Source organism: Sminthopsis crassicaudata, chromosome 1 (genome assembly GCF_048593235.1).
Source record: "Sminthopsis crassicaudata isolate SCR6 chromosome 1, ASM4859323v1, whole genome shotgun sequence".
Taxonomy (NCBI): Eukaryota; Metazoa; Chordata; class Mammalia; order Dasyuromorphia; family Dasyuridae; genus Sminthopsis; species Sminthopsis crassicaudata.
The window spans coordinates 720682929-720696711 of record NC_133617.1 but is presented as its reverse complement, the minus strand read 5'-3'; the positions used below and the strand labels follow the sequence as shown (position 1 = coordinate 720696711).

Sequence of the window (13783 nt, the reverse complement as noted above, 5' to 3'; positions counted from 1 at the left end):
TATTCAAATTGGTATGTGATCTCAGAAGATTGGGAATAAATTGGGTTCTTTTGGTATTTCAGAATGAAGTTTTCATTGAATTGATTTTACCACAGAAGGAATCAAACTGATTAGTTTTTATGGCATTAAGAAAATGAGTAAAATGATGGGATTGCATTTTAAAATAATTTATTTTCATTCTGCAGTTAAAAGGGAAATTCATTTTTTATTAATATTTTGACTAGGACAGGGACTGATATATTTGGAACTGTGCCACTAGAACAGTAATATGTTATTGAATATCTGTAATTGGACATTATGAAATCTCACCTGGATGACTGAATTCATCTCAATGCATTCACCTATTTATTAGAGTATAAATTCTGTAAAATTCTCTAATACAGTGTTTCTTTAAATGGATGTGAGCACAGCAAATATATCTTTCAAAATGAAATTCGGATTTGATCATGGAGATTTAGATTTCCCAAACCAAACATTTGGCTCCTGCACAGATTACCCAGAAGTCTCCTCTTCATATACATACATACAATTTCTGTTCTTCAAATAAATTTCTTCCCTCCCTCCCTCCCTCCCTCCCTCCTTCCCTCCCTCCCTCCCTCCCTCCCTCCCTCCCTCCCTCCCTCCCTTCCTTCCTTCCTTCCTTCCTTCCTTCCTTCCTTCCTTCCTTCCTTCCTTCCTTCCTTCCTTCCTTCCTTCCTACAATTTTATAGAAAATCAGAATGTCACAACTCAGGTAAAAACAATGAAGAGGACATGGAAAGGAATTTGTGCATATCTATTGAGGAGGCTCAGAAAAGTGTCTATGGTCTCACCTTTTAGTTCATTAAAGAAAAACACATTCTGGTGTTCCTTCATGTACTGTGTAGACCAAGATTCATCCAAGAAGAGAGGACACCCACTTAATGTCATCTACCTGCACCTCAGTGTTGTACTTTCAGTCCACCAGGCTGCTGGCTGTGATACAGAGGTACAGAGGTGTGGTACAGAGGGGTCTCCAGCCCAATTCGGGTCAGCACTGTATAAGAGTCTTCACTCATCTCTACATCTCCTCTTTACAGTAGATTCAGAGAAATGGTAGAGATGATGAGCAGCCAGTCTAGCAGATCAATAGGAATCCTGTGGGGGATTTTGGTAGCTCTTCCCCTGGATTCTGGTAATGCTGCAGTTGATGACCAGGATGAGAATGGGGGCCACGTTGCTCTCCAATGCCCAATTGAGAAAAGAGAAGCACTTGATGTTAAGCATGTAGACTTCATTAATGAACAGTACCCCCGGAATGATCTTTGCTTTGTCTTCTTCTCCCCACTTGACCACCTTAGAGTTGATTTGCTCCTGTACCTCTGACTTGAGCTCTTCCCACGTCACCTGAGAAGAGTGCCAGGAACCTTTGTGTGTGTGAGTTGATACATCGATCTCACAGAGAGATACCATGTGCACAACCTTTCTCTTTTGAAGTTCCCCATCTGGACACTGAACAAACTTGGTCTGGGAGTCCATGGCTTCAATCTGGATCTCTACCACCTCCTTTTCAATGATTTTTTATCTCCTTCTTTATTCAGACAATAGTGGATCTGTGGAAGGCTTCTTGCTCAGATCCAAAGAGAAAATTTAGCTGCCAAGGCCCTGTACCAGAGTGCTCAGCAATCAGCACCACCTAGCCAGCCATGTTACCTTCCTAGCTCACCTCTAATACCCCAGCAGTAGTCCACCAGGCAGCCATCTGCCCCACCATTTCTTGGAACATTTGATTTGGTTTCAGAATATCATCTTACCCCAAGCCTTGGACACGGTAATGAGCACCTCACATCATGTCTCACACCCTGGGCATCCTAGGAGTTACTGCTGTGGTTGCCATGTAGTGCTCCTTCTCCCTCCCTTCCTTTTACCAGAATTGGTATAGCAAAGTCCCAGGAAGCAAGCTCTCTCCATCTAAAAGGATTCAGGAAGCTGCCTCGGGTGCTGAGAAGTTAACCAACGTGCACAGGCTCCCAAAGTCAATCCATGTCTCAGAGATAGCCTGGACCCCAGGATTACTGACTCTTGGGCCAAACTTCTTTCTCCTTCATGTTGCCATTCTATTTCTTAGTTTGGATTTCTAGACTTCATGACATAGAAGTCACCCTTTTCTAATTTGTGAAAAACATTCTCTCATCTCCAAAAGCACCAATATTCTCTATAAAGTGAAGCTCTAAGTTTAATTTCCTAAAACCCATGCAAAAATCAGTTTTCTGCATCTGCCTTTTTTTTCGTCAGGAACAAACAAACCACTGAGAACAGAACAATTGTTGTTTAGTCAGAACTAAAGATACTGAAGGAAGAGAAAGAGGAGAGCCTGAATTGATCTTTGGGGTCTACCAAAAAAGAAAGTATTTTAATTATAGACATGTGTGTGTGTGTGTATATATATATGTATATATATATATGTATTCACACACATATATACATAATATATGTGTGTATATATACATAACACATACATATGTGTATATAAATTTCTTGGAGAAGTAAACTGTGGAAAATCCTATCCATGAGCAGCAGATTGTGCATGTGTAATTTCATACTGCAGAGCACCAGATCCTGAGCACTGACATGTATATCAGCCATTTCTAATTATGTCAACAGGTGGGAACATGAAGACATTAAGGCAAACTGTAACCACCAAAATGACATTTTAATAGAATTCACATAATTCCTTATTGTAGGATACTACAGAGAAATACCTGATGTGGTCTTTGTCCAACCAAATGGCAAAGTAGAGGTAAAGACTAATACCATCCCTAACTTTCTCCTGCTGGTGCTCATCTGAACCTCCGATGCAGAAATTAATCCTCCTTTAGGAAATATCAGGCTCCTTTGACTGAACCAAATTCAACAACTATGAACTAGGTCAGAATCTGGGTGTCTACTACACATCCCTCAAAGAGAAGTTTGTATTGATGATTATTTGGAGGGTACCTCTCTCACTACCGGGGCAGCAAAGTGGTACAATGGATAGAGTGCCAAAGCTTGAGTTAGGAAGAAATGAGTTCAAATCCAGTCTCAGATACTTACTGTGTGACCTTGAACAAGTCACCTCACCCTGTTTGCCTCAGTTTCCTCATTTGTAAAATGGGGATAATAACGGCATCAGCCTCTGAGGATTGTTGGGAGGAGCAAATGAGATAATAGATATAAATGTTATTTGTGACATTATTAAGCATATTTTAAAATACATTTCATTTTATTTGCATTTACAAAATCTGTTTTGTGAAGATGACAATGATTATGATAATAATTACATAATATTTTAAGGTTTGCAAAGCTCTTCACATGTATTAATTAACTGGTCACAACTGCCTGGGAGCTAGATACTCTCTTTTTTAAAAAATAAATGATCGGGGGCAGCTAGGTGGTACAGTGGATAGAGCACCAGCCCTGAAGTCAGGAGGACTTGAGTTCAAATCTGGCCTCAGATACTTACCACTTCCCAGCTGTGTGACCCTGGGGACAAGTCACTTAATCCCAATTGCTTTAACAACAAAAAAAAATCATGACTGTTGTCATTATCATTAGTCCCAATTCATTCTCCTCTTGGCCCTGACTTCCTGGATTTTAAAAGTCTACCTTCGCTCATTCCTCCATTAAAATATAAGTGCCCTATGAAGAGGAACTATGGAGTTATTGTTGATTTCTGTATTTCCAGCACTTAGCACAGTGCCTGGCATGGAACAAATCCTTAATAATGATTATTTCCATCCTCCCTTCCCTTTTGTAGATAGGGAAACTGAGGCTGAAAGAGGTTAGGCCTTGCTCAGGATCAATCACCAAACAACCTCTGAGAGAGAGAGAGACAGAGAGAACTTACCACAGTCCATGGGTTACCCATAACTTTTGTTTAGGATAACATATGTGTGAATCACTTATTATCAAACTTTGCAACATTTCAGAAAGTTGGTATATGTGGTCAGCTGCTCTTCTGAATCTTCCTTCAGACTCCTAGGACTGAATGAATGATGACAAATTGGAAAAACAACTGCATGAAGTTAGGGAATTGTTTCTAGGAATGCCAGCTAGTGAGACCAAAATCACTGTCATTTGGAATTTTAATGGGATTAAGGGCCTAATTCCACAGCTTGATAAAAAGGTCAGAAAATACCTTAAAAAATAAATTGGTGATACTGAGAGCCCCCTGCAGTATGGTGGGTTTGGGGGACCAAGCCAGAGTGCAGTGTACACAGCCTGATTTTATTTACTCTTGGCAAGCCGTGACTTCCTGCTTCTAAGGGGAAAAAAAAGAAATAAAGAAAAGGTTTAAAAAAGCTCATAAAAAGGTTCCAAAGGCTTCTTGGACACCAAATAGCTCTTACAAAACTACATTTTGATGAGCTCCATGTAAATGAATCAGAAACATATGGATTTCATTTCCTTTTTAATACACAGGGGCTTAAGAATGAAGAGGGGGAAAAGTGTTTGGCAAGATGGATTCTTAGCTCTGGTGAAAATGTTTGAAAAGATGTGTTTCAGTCATTGGATGATCCTAAATGGGGGTGGAGGGATGGAAGGAGGATGGCCCAACTCTAATTGTACACCCTTTTTAACCTGGCTCACCACTCATTGATGTGCTGCTGGCATGGTTTCAAATCCAAATAAGACAAGAACCAAGTATGTTAAACTCCTTGTTTCTTCTCTTATCATGCAAGTCTTAATTAAGATATTTTATATAGCCAAAACAAAGGACATGGCCTTCCCAATGCTGTTAAAATTCACAAGAGCAACAGAGCACATGTAAGCTTTACAGCCCCAAAGAACCCATTAAAGGGAATACAAAACATTTTCCAAAATAATATATGCTCAATCTGCCATGCAACAAGAGGACTAATGATATAGATTTTCACTCATTTGTGGTCACCTACAACTAATTCACTTGAGACTCCAATCTTCCAATCAAAAGTCAAACAAATACCAAACTGATCCAAAGCCTTACAAACAACAGGTTTTTTACTTGTTTCATTCTATTTCTTTCTTTTCCCAGGCATGCATTTTATTAAAGCTTGAGGATGAGAACAGGCAACAAGGACATGGTTGAGGCAAAGCAGCAGAATGGAGAGAGAAATGTAATTCAATTGAATTCCACAAGCATTTATTAAGACCCACTAGATGTCAGACACTAGGCTGATTCCTGGAAATACAAAGACAAAAAAAGAAAGAGTCCTTGCTTTTATGAAACTTACCTTTCACTGAGGAGAAACAAAGTGAAAACAGATCAGTGAATATAAAATAAACATAAGGTAAAATTTTGGCTGGAAGGGAGATGGATTAAAAAAAAATGGATGAATAGGGCAGCTAGGTGGCATAGTGGATAGAGCACCAGCCTTGAATTCAGGACGACCCGAGTTCAAATCTGGTCTCAGACACTTAACACTTCCTAGCTGTGTGACCCTGGGCAAGTCACTTAACCCCAGCCTCAGGGGGGAAAAATAGATGAATTAGCAAAATCTTAAGTAAGAATTTTAAGAGGTAGAGGTAAAGAGGGAGAGGCATGAAGGCAAAAGCCTGTGTAAAGTATGAGGTTGGAATAAAGAAAGAAATGGATTCAAATCCTGCCTTTAACTCTTGAAAACTTTATGACTTTGGAAAAAGTCACTTGGTTTCAATGTGACTTAGCAATTATGTGGGACTTGTCTACATAGTCTCACAAAGTTGGCAACTTGACGAATTCCCACACCTGGAATGAGTCTGCATAAGAAAGAAGCTAGAAATGTCATTATGGAGTGAGCTATTTGTACACTCAATCAGTCTACACCTGTTTTAACTTTAGCTAAAACACTAGATTATTTAATTTTATATGTCAGAATGGAGGATGCCTGAATCTAGAAATGGGATTCTCATCCAAGAGGAGAAAAGTTAAACCAAATCCAGGAGAGGAAGCCAAAATTGTTGCTGCTTACATAATTTAGAAAGGCTAATAGCCATGGCTGCGTGACTGGCAGAAAGGTAAAAAAGTAAGGAAAGAAAACAGAAAGACTGATCCCATTTCCAAGCAGAGCTTGGTACTTTTGTTTTGTTTTCATGACAATCATAAAATCTTTGACCTGTCCTCAAACTGGGAGATGCTCTAATGTTCAACTCCTTCATTTCACAGATTGGGGCTCACAAAAATAAAAAAAAAGAAAGAAAGGAAGGAAGGAAGGAAGGAAGGAAGGAAGGAAGGAAGGAAGGAAGGAAGGAAGGAAGGAAGGAAGGAAGGAAGGAAGGAAGGAAGGAAGGAAGGAAGGAAGGAAGGAAGGAAGGAAGGAAGGAAGGAAGGAAGAAAAAAGGAAGGAAGGAAGAAGGAAGGAAGGAAGGAAAGGAAAGGAAAGAAAGAAATATAAAATTAAAAAATAAAAAAACAACAAATGAATAAATATATTCTCCTTTTTTAGGTCAAATAATGTTGATATTCAGAGGTGGTAAAGGATAAAATTTGCCATTGTTCTAATCTAATTGGATCCAACAAACATGTACTAAGCTACTCCTGTGTCCTAGGTATTGTGCTAAGAGCTGGAGATTCAAAGACTAAATACTTCTGCCCTCAAAGAACTTACTTCCTACACAGAGAAAGGCAAATTAAATCCAGCCTACCCCTACCAGTTTGGGGTGTGTGTGTGTGTGTGTGTGTGTGTGTGTGTGTGTGTGTCCAGTAAGCTAAAAATGGGGAAAACAATATATTCACAAATAAACAAATGAAATACAGAAATAATTTAGAAATAATACAAGAAGGAAATACATTACTACCAGAGGAGGAATTAGGAAAGGTCTTATATCTCATGATACTTTTATGCTTTTAAACAGCATTGAGGACTCCCCTACCCCACAAAGAGCTTTTGTATATATGTTCATAATTGTTGACAGTTACTGTATTGGAAACTGAACTCAGAAAATTCCCTGAGAGGAATCTACAGATCTCATTCTGAAGACTAATCCTCTTACAAAAGTGAGAATACTGAGGGCAAAACCTAAGAAATAAAACCAAGAATGCTGACATTGAGCAAGATGAGAAAAGATCAGCTCTTGGCCCTCACTCAGAAACTGACCCATTCATTAGTTAATAGATGAATCTGTCCCTGCTGTGTTTGTCTGCTCTGCAGAACCAATGTGCTGTGTTTTTATTTTTTTTTAAAAAGATGTTTATAATAAGAGTCCCAGAAAGAAAAATATTTAAATCTGAACATGACAGGCCAGGGTTCTGAAGCCTCTCAAACTGCTACAGTCCCCCTTTCTCCAACTATTTCGATACCACCTAGTTTTTGAGGGGTAAGACTCTGAATTTTAATTTAGATTTACTCAGAGCAAATTTCTATAAATTAACTCTTGCAGAGAGAAATAAGAAAAACTCTGTGAACTAGAAATATTTCCAGTGAGCAAATTTTTTTTTCTTTTTTTTTTTTTTTGAGAAATGATTGTTCCTTCACACGCCATCAGGTTAATTATAATAAAAGGAGAAGTTGAGTAAAATGTCACCTTTTCACACATACAAACTAATAGAAAGTATGAACCCCCAGCTTTCACCAGAAATTGCCAGGAAATTAAGCTCAATGCCAAGCAGTCGAGTAAAACAGAATTACAAAGTCTTGAAAATAATCTCAATTGTGGAATCTGAACCATATAATAGATCACATTTGCACAGCATGTTGCAGGTCAGAATTAGTTGAAGGAATGAAAGATGTTTCATTTGACCAGGATAAGATCCACTTAGCGCCATGATAGTTGTCCAAGTATTGGAAAAGGAAAAGGGATTAGCCTTGTCCTGATTTGCCCTGAGGAAAGAAGTCATAAGACAAGAAAATGTAAACTTAGGGGAAATCTAGGAATGATGTAAGTAAATAATTCCCAACAATAAGAATGACTGCAAAGTGGAATGCATCTCCTTTAGAAGCGATGGCTTTCCCTTTACTCCAACCAATGGCTGGATGATTGCTTGTTAGTATGCTGTAGATACTTTTTTAGAGATGTGTTTGACTGGATGGCAGCTGAGTTTACTAGGAACTCCAAGTTTCTATGATTACTTTCCTCAGGACCACCCTAGTAGTAGGAAATATCACTGTCTTCATTTTATAGGTGAGAAAACTAAGGCGAAAGTGAGGGCTCAGTTCTTAAGGAATGAGAGGTGCCAACCAACTGCCAATCCACATGGAGGCTTCTTTTAAAACATCATTAAAGAGGGTCTCCCCAATTCAGTGTATGCTCAGGGATATTGATGATTTCTTGTTCCAAATAATTCCTGACCTGGAACTTGCATACAAAAAGCACAAATAGATAAACACTTTATTTTCTGGGGGTGAACGTGGGGGAATCTGCAGGTACGAGGACCCTCTGGTTTTTCTTCCCACCCTGTTGCCATGTGGCCATGAGCACATGCACAGCACTCATATTCTCTCTCTGGTGTATTTATTCATTGCTGACTTCAGGAGGTTGATGATCGGTGATGGAACAAACCTGGTTAATGCCTTTTAACCTTTTGAAAGCACAGAAGACCTATTAGAGATCTAGTCACTCTAGACTCTCAGTCTTTTGCTAACCACAGCAGCTCAGGCCTGAAGATCTAGTCTAATTGTGGCACTATAAACTCATTTTTATCCTTACAAAAACTCTGGATGGAAAGTGTCATTATTATCCCCATATTACACATAAGGAAAGTGAGATTGAGAGTGTTAAGTGACTTACTCAGGATCACACAGTTAGAAAGTGTTTGAAGTTATATTTGAACTCAGGTCTTCATGATTCCAGGTAGCGGCATTCTAACCCTAGTCACCCCCATTTCTGAAATGTTTATTTTACAAATAATGCAAACTCGCAAATCATAAAACTTTAATTTGATTTCTTTGGTGAAAAAATAGAGTCCAAAAGTCAAACATGAATTAACAAAATATGGGGTTATTGCATTATTGCATTTTTTTTTTTTTTTTGGTCTAGGTGAGGAAGAATCATGTGGATTTCCAATGGAGGTTGTCTTCGCCGATTCTTAAAGATGATCAGCAGAAATTTTGCAAGGAATGATGTTGCCAGAATTCATGGGATCTTGTCTTTGCTAATAAATACTTAACTACATTCTGGGGTTGACTTTGTAAACAAAGTATCTGGTCGGGCCTATCCTCTGGTTTCTGCCAGAATCCCTCCTCCACATGGATCAAGTTTCCATTCAGTTTTTCTTTTTTGTTTTTCATCTGTTCTGCTCTTTTAAAATCAGTCATAATTGTGAAGATTTGGGTCTGAAAGCAAAAGAACAGACTCTGGAGTCAGGGAAAGTTGGTTCAAATCCTCTCTCTCTCTAATGATCACACTAATGATGGCAAAACATTTCATACTCTGAGAGCCTTAATTTCCTCTCTGGGGTTGGGGCAGACAGCCTCTCAGCCTTCCAGATCTAGACCCAGATCATGGGAAACAATTTGCTATTTCTTCCCTTAATGGTTACTGAAGAGTAGCACAAATAGGTGGATTTTTTTAAAGGATATCTTAAAGGATCTCATTTTAGAAAAGAGAAATATATCTATCACAGGAATAGACCAAATGGCCAAGATGTTTTAAGGATTTCTTTAAAGAGGCCAAATGGTATCCAGGAGAGAAAGGAAGGCTTACAATCAGGAAAACCCAAGCTTTGTCTCTAAAAATGTAGGCTCTTAGGATCCTGGGCAAGTTACTTAACCCCGTAGTGCCTGATGCAATTCTCTTAGGAAGGAAAACTTAGAATGAATTGCCAATCTGCATCCAAAGTTTCCTAAAAAGAGGAAATATCTGTCTAGATTTCAAAAGAAAATTATTTTTAAAATTATTCCCAAGTATTCATCAAGAAGGGGAGGGAAAAAGCAACTCCAAACTATGGTACTTTGCCTAAAAATGGTACAAAGTTGGAGCCAATCTTTGATTTAGGGATCACTGGGAGAAAAGAGGTTATGTAGAAGGAACCTGTGTGCAGTAAGTGAACATGTTGTTTAGTTTCTTAAGATATACAAATACCGTATTTGGAAAACAGGTTCTCAGCATAAGGTAAATTGTTTCTAATACTGGATAAACCAAGATGTGATTGCTATGGAATCGAGCTGCTGAGCCCAACATTACTTGGCACAGAATATACATTCTTAGTCAACTGAATCAATCAACAAGTATTTACAAGAGAGGGCTGAGAGCTAAGGTGAATTTTTAATTTTCATAGACCTTTACCCATCAAGTTGGCGTTACAACATATGCTCATTACTGTGTCTGACTATTTGTTTCTCACAATCTCAACTATAGGAATCTGGCCACATTTTGTTCCTATTTCTGAATTAGGTATCTTGAAGATCTGTTCACTATTTGAGTTATCAACAATATAATGGGTACTATGGTGGATGATATGGTGAATAAAACATAAAAATATGATGCTTGAGCTTGATCATTTTTATTGTAGCTTTATCTTTAAGACCACCAGGTTTTGCTATATAATTCTATTCTTTGACTTTTAGGATCCTGGGACCTTCCATCTACCTGGTAAATGAATTCTTCTCATGTGTTTTCTCTCCTTATTAGAATGTATTCTCAAAGGGCAAGATATATTATTTTAGTATCTGTATCCCTAGCACTCAATTGAGTGCCTTTCATATAGTAATAAACTTTTGAAAAATGTTTTTCCTTTCTTTTCCCCTCCTTCCTTTCTTCCCTCTTCCTTCCTTCCTTTCTTTTTTTGCTTCCTTCCCGCTATCTCTCCCCCTCCCGATCTATCAGCTCAACTTTACCAGGGCACTTCTATCTGCCTCCAATACAGAAAGCCTTATAGCTGACATCTGACTTTGGAGCAACTCTAGATGGATTTCTTAACTGGATCCCAATGCATCCTGCCAAGCAGCTGCATCCACCAGCCTACAAAATGCTTCTGTATCACCCTCCAATTTTCATAACTTCTTGGCATCAGTGTGGTTCTTTACTAATATTTTTGGAGTCATTATGGGCGACAGGACTAGAGGTGAGGAATCTAGTGGAATGAATAGGTTATTATTAAGTTGGTGCAACTGAGCTAGCTTGACCCTTAAGGATATTAGTGAAAAAGAATCGCTACTTTCAGGGAAATGATGACATTGTCAAACTTTGTAAAGGACTCTGAACTACTAGAAGGGGAAAACAGAAATGAAAAAGATATGTTTTATTATATAACATATACATTATAATATAACAATTTTTAAAGGAAAATAAAATATTTTCAACTTCTAAATTACTATCCACAGATGTGCTAGACTATAACAAACATATTCATATTGACTTCTATTCATTGTCTTGAGGTTTTTTCTTAATTCATGGTCTCATGAGCCTCATGAGACCAAGAGAAACAAGAAGACAATCCATTCCCCAGATTCACTAGTGAGGGTGAGACCCTTGGCCTGGCAGAAAAGGGAACAGAGCCCAGAAAGCCTGACTGTCTGTCGCCTGTTTAATCACTAGACAATGAAGATAATTTGCCAGAGGGTGGGAGGTACTGGTAAATTAAATGTGCCTGTTTCTTCTTCTCAAAGGCAATTAGGAATTTATGGCCAATTTATTATTTTGGATTAAAGACTAGAATCATGCTTTCCCTTAGGAAGATGGACCAACCATCCACAAATACTTTTTTTTCCAGGGATATTATTGAAGCCACCACATTTCTACTCCCCCCCCATCATTGGCAAGATCCAGTTTTTAATTTTGAGTTCTGTGGTTGGAATGATCATTCACTATAATTAGGCAAATAAAAACAAGCTATTGCTGACTATTCTCAGAAGTCAGTCAAGGAGCATTTATAAAAGAGTTTGCTATGTGCCAAGAACAATGCTAAGTGTCAAGATACAAAAAAGGCAAAACTCACAGTGTTGATTCTAGTAATTAAATAATATTAGCAGCTCTAATAGTTATCAATCAAATTAAGAACTAGTTTCTCTGTCCTCATGCTCCTCCTTTTATCTCACAGCACTGAAGTCATGTCAAGATCCTTCAAGTAGCAGAGGTTGTTTCATTTTACTTTCCTAATTACCTTATTCTTCTCCAGTTCTATACACCAAAAAGGTTCTAATTAGGTGGGGAAGATATCTAAAAATTATTAGAGATAATATAGTTCAGAAAAAAAGTGCTACATCTGGAATTAGGAAGACCTAGATTCAAATCTTGCTAAAACTTACTAATTCTATGGCAATAAACTCTCTTAACCTCAGTTTAGTCATCTGTGAAATGGAAATCAAGACCACGAATGTAAAAATACTTTGCAAACTTTAAAACACTAAATAAATATCAGGTTTATGATTATTTCTATGAAAAAGTATTCAATTTTTTTCACAGTTAATTTTCTTTGTTTTTAGATATCAAGAGGCTGCTTAACAGTGTTCGTTTTATGATTGCAGGCAATTTGTCAATTAAAAATATAAAAGTACTTTGGAAGTCCCTAGGATCATAGAGTCAGAGGGGAAAGGGATTTTAAAGCTTAACCCTTTCCCAAGGTCATATGGGAGATAAATGGCAGAGAAGGGATTTCAGCCAGAATTTCTTTTTTTTTTTCCCTCCTCTTCTCTGTTCCTCTCCCTCTTTCTGGCTCTTTCTCTATCTCTGTCTGTCTCTCTATGTCTGTGTGCTTTTATCTTTCTCTTTTTCTCTCTTTACCTCTCTCTTTTCTGTCTCTGTCTCTCTCCCCCTTCTTCAAATAATTATTATTACAAATACTTATTTAGATATTTTGTCTCCAGCCCCAGTAAAACATAAGGTCCTTAAAGACAAATGGGGCTTACTCTTTTGCCTTCATATGCCTAATACCTAGGACAGTGACTTCCACTTATTTGGTGCTTTTTAATAAATTTCTACTCAGTCAGATTGGATGTAGGTCTATTATTTGCTACACATTATATATATATATATATACATATATATATATATATATGTTTCATTACATATACTATATATTTTGCTTATATAAGTATATGCATGTACCTATCTAACATATCTATGATAGCTATTTAGATAGCTAAATAGATGGATAAATGGACAGAAAGACCAACAGACAGAAAATAGATAGATAAAAAGATAAACAGAAACACCAGAGGTATAGAAGAAACCATAGTGTCTCTTAAATGGTTATAGGGTCCATTTCTAGATTAGCTTCTTTGTGTGCTTCTGTATTTTTATCCATTGAATCAGGGTAATAAATACCTGAGCTGTCTGAGCACGTTTTTGAAATTTCACAAAAATAACTGTAAAGAAATCAAAATAGAAAGGAAAATCATGAGAAGAAAGCCAAGTAGACAACTGGTCCAAGTTTACTCTGGGTATCAAAACTCAAGATAATCCAAGTTTTTGTTTTTGTTTTTCCAAGTTCCAGCTTTACCAGTAAATGACCAGAAAATAACAACCACAACAAAAAACAAAAATATTTTACTTCTTTAGGCTCAGCATCATCACCTTTAAGCTGCAGAAATGATGGCAAACATCTGCCTCTACTTTGAAAAATGCAGAAGTGGAATTAAATACCAAATAAATCTGTAGGACACTGCAAGTTCCTAAGGGATAACTGCTATGTGAAGAAAATGAATTACACAGAAGGAGAAACTAAGGTTTCTTGAAACCATCTTTACCCAAAGACCATGCTGATACCATAAAGATTAAGGCATCCCTACAACTCTCTTCCTGGTGGCTGTAATGTTAGCAAAGAAAAAAAAGTTTGGCATTTGCACGGATAAATTTATGGTTTTATTTTATCCGAATTCAGAAAATGAACATCTGCAAACAGGATTTTAACACCACAGAACAGAGCCTGCAGTCGAATGACGTTTCTAAA

The 13783-nt window shown here is 37.6% G+C and overlaps 1 protein-coding gene and 1 pseudogene across 1 annotated transcript in view; both read right to left on the bottom strand.

Moving 5' to 3' along the window:
* PDZRN3 (PDZ domain containing ring finger 3) overlaps nucleotides 1–13783 on the bottom strand; it is a 277947-nt gene that overhangs the window by 187345 nt on the left and 76819 nt on the right. The gene's annotated exons all lie outside the window — the stretch shown is intronic.
* On the bottom strand, nucleotides 730–1720 carry LOC141552273 (ruvB-like 2 pseudogene; annotated as a pseudogene).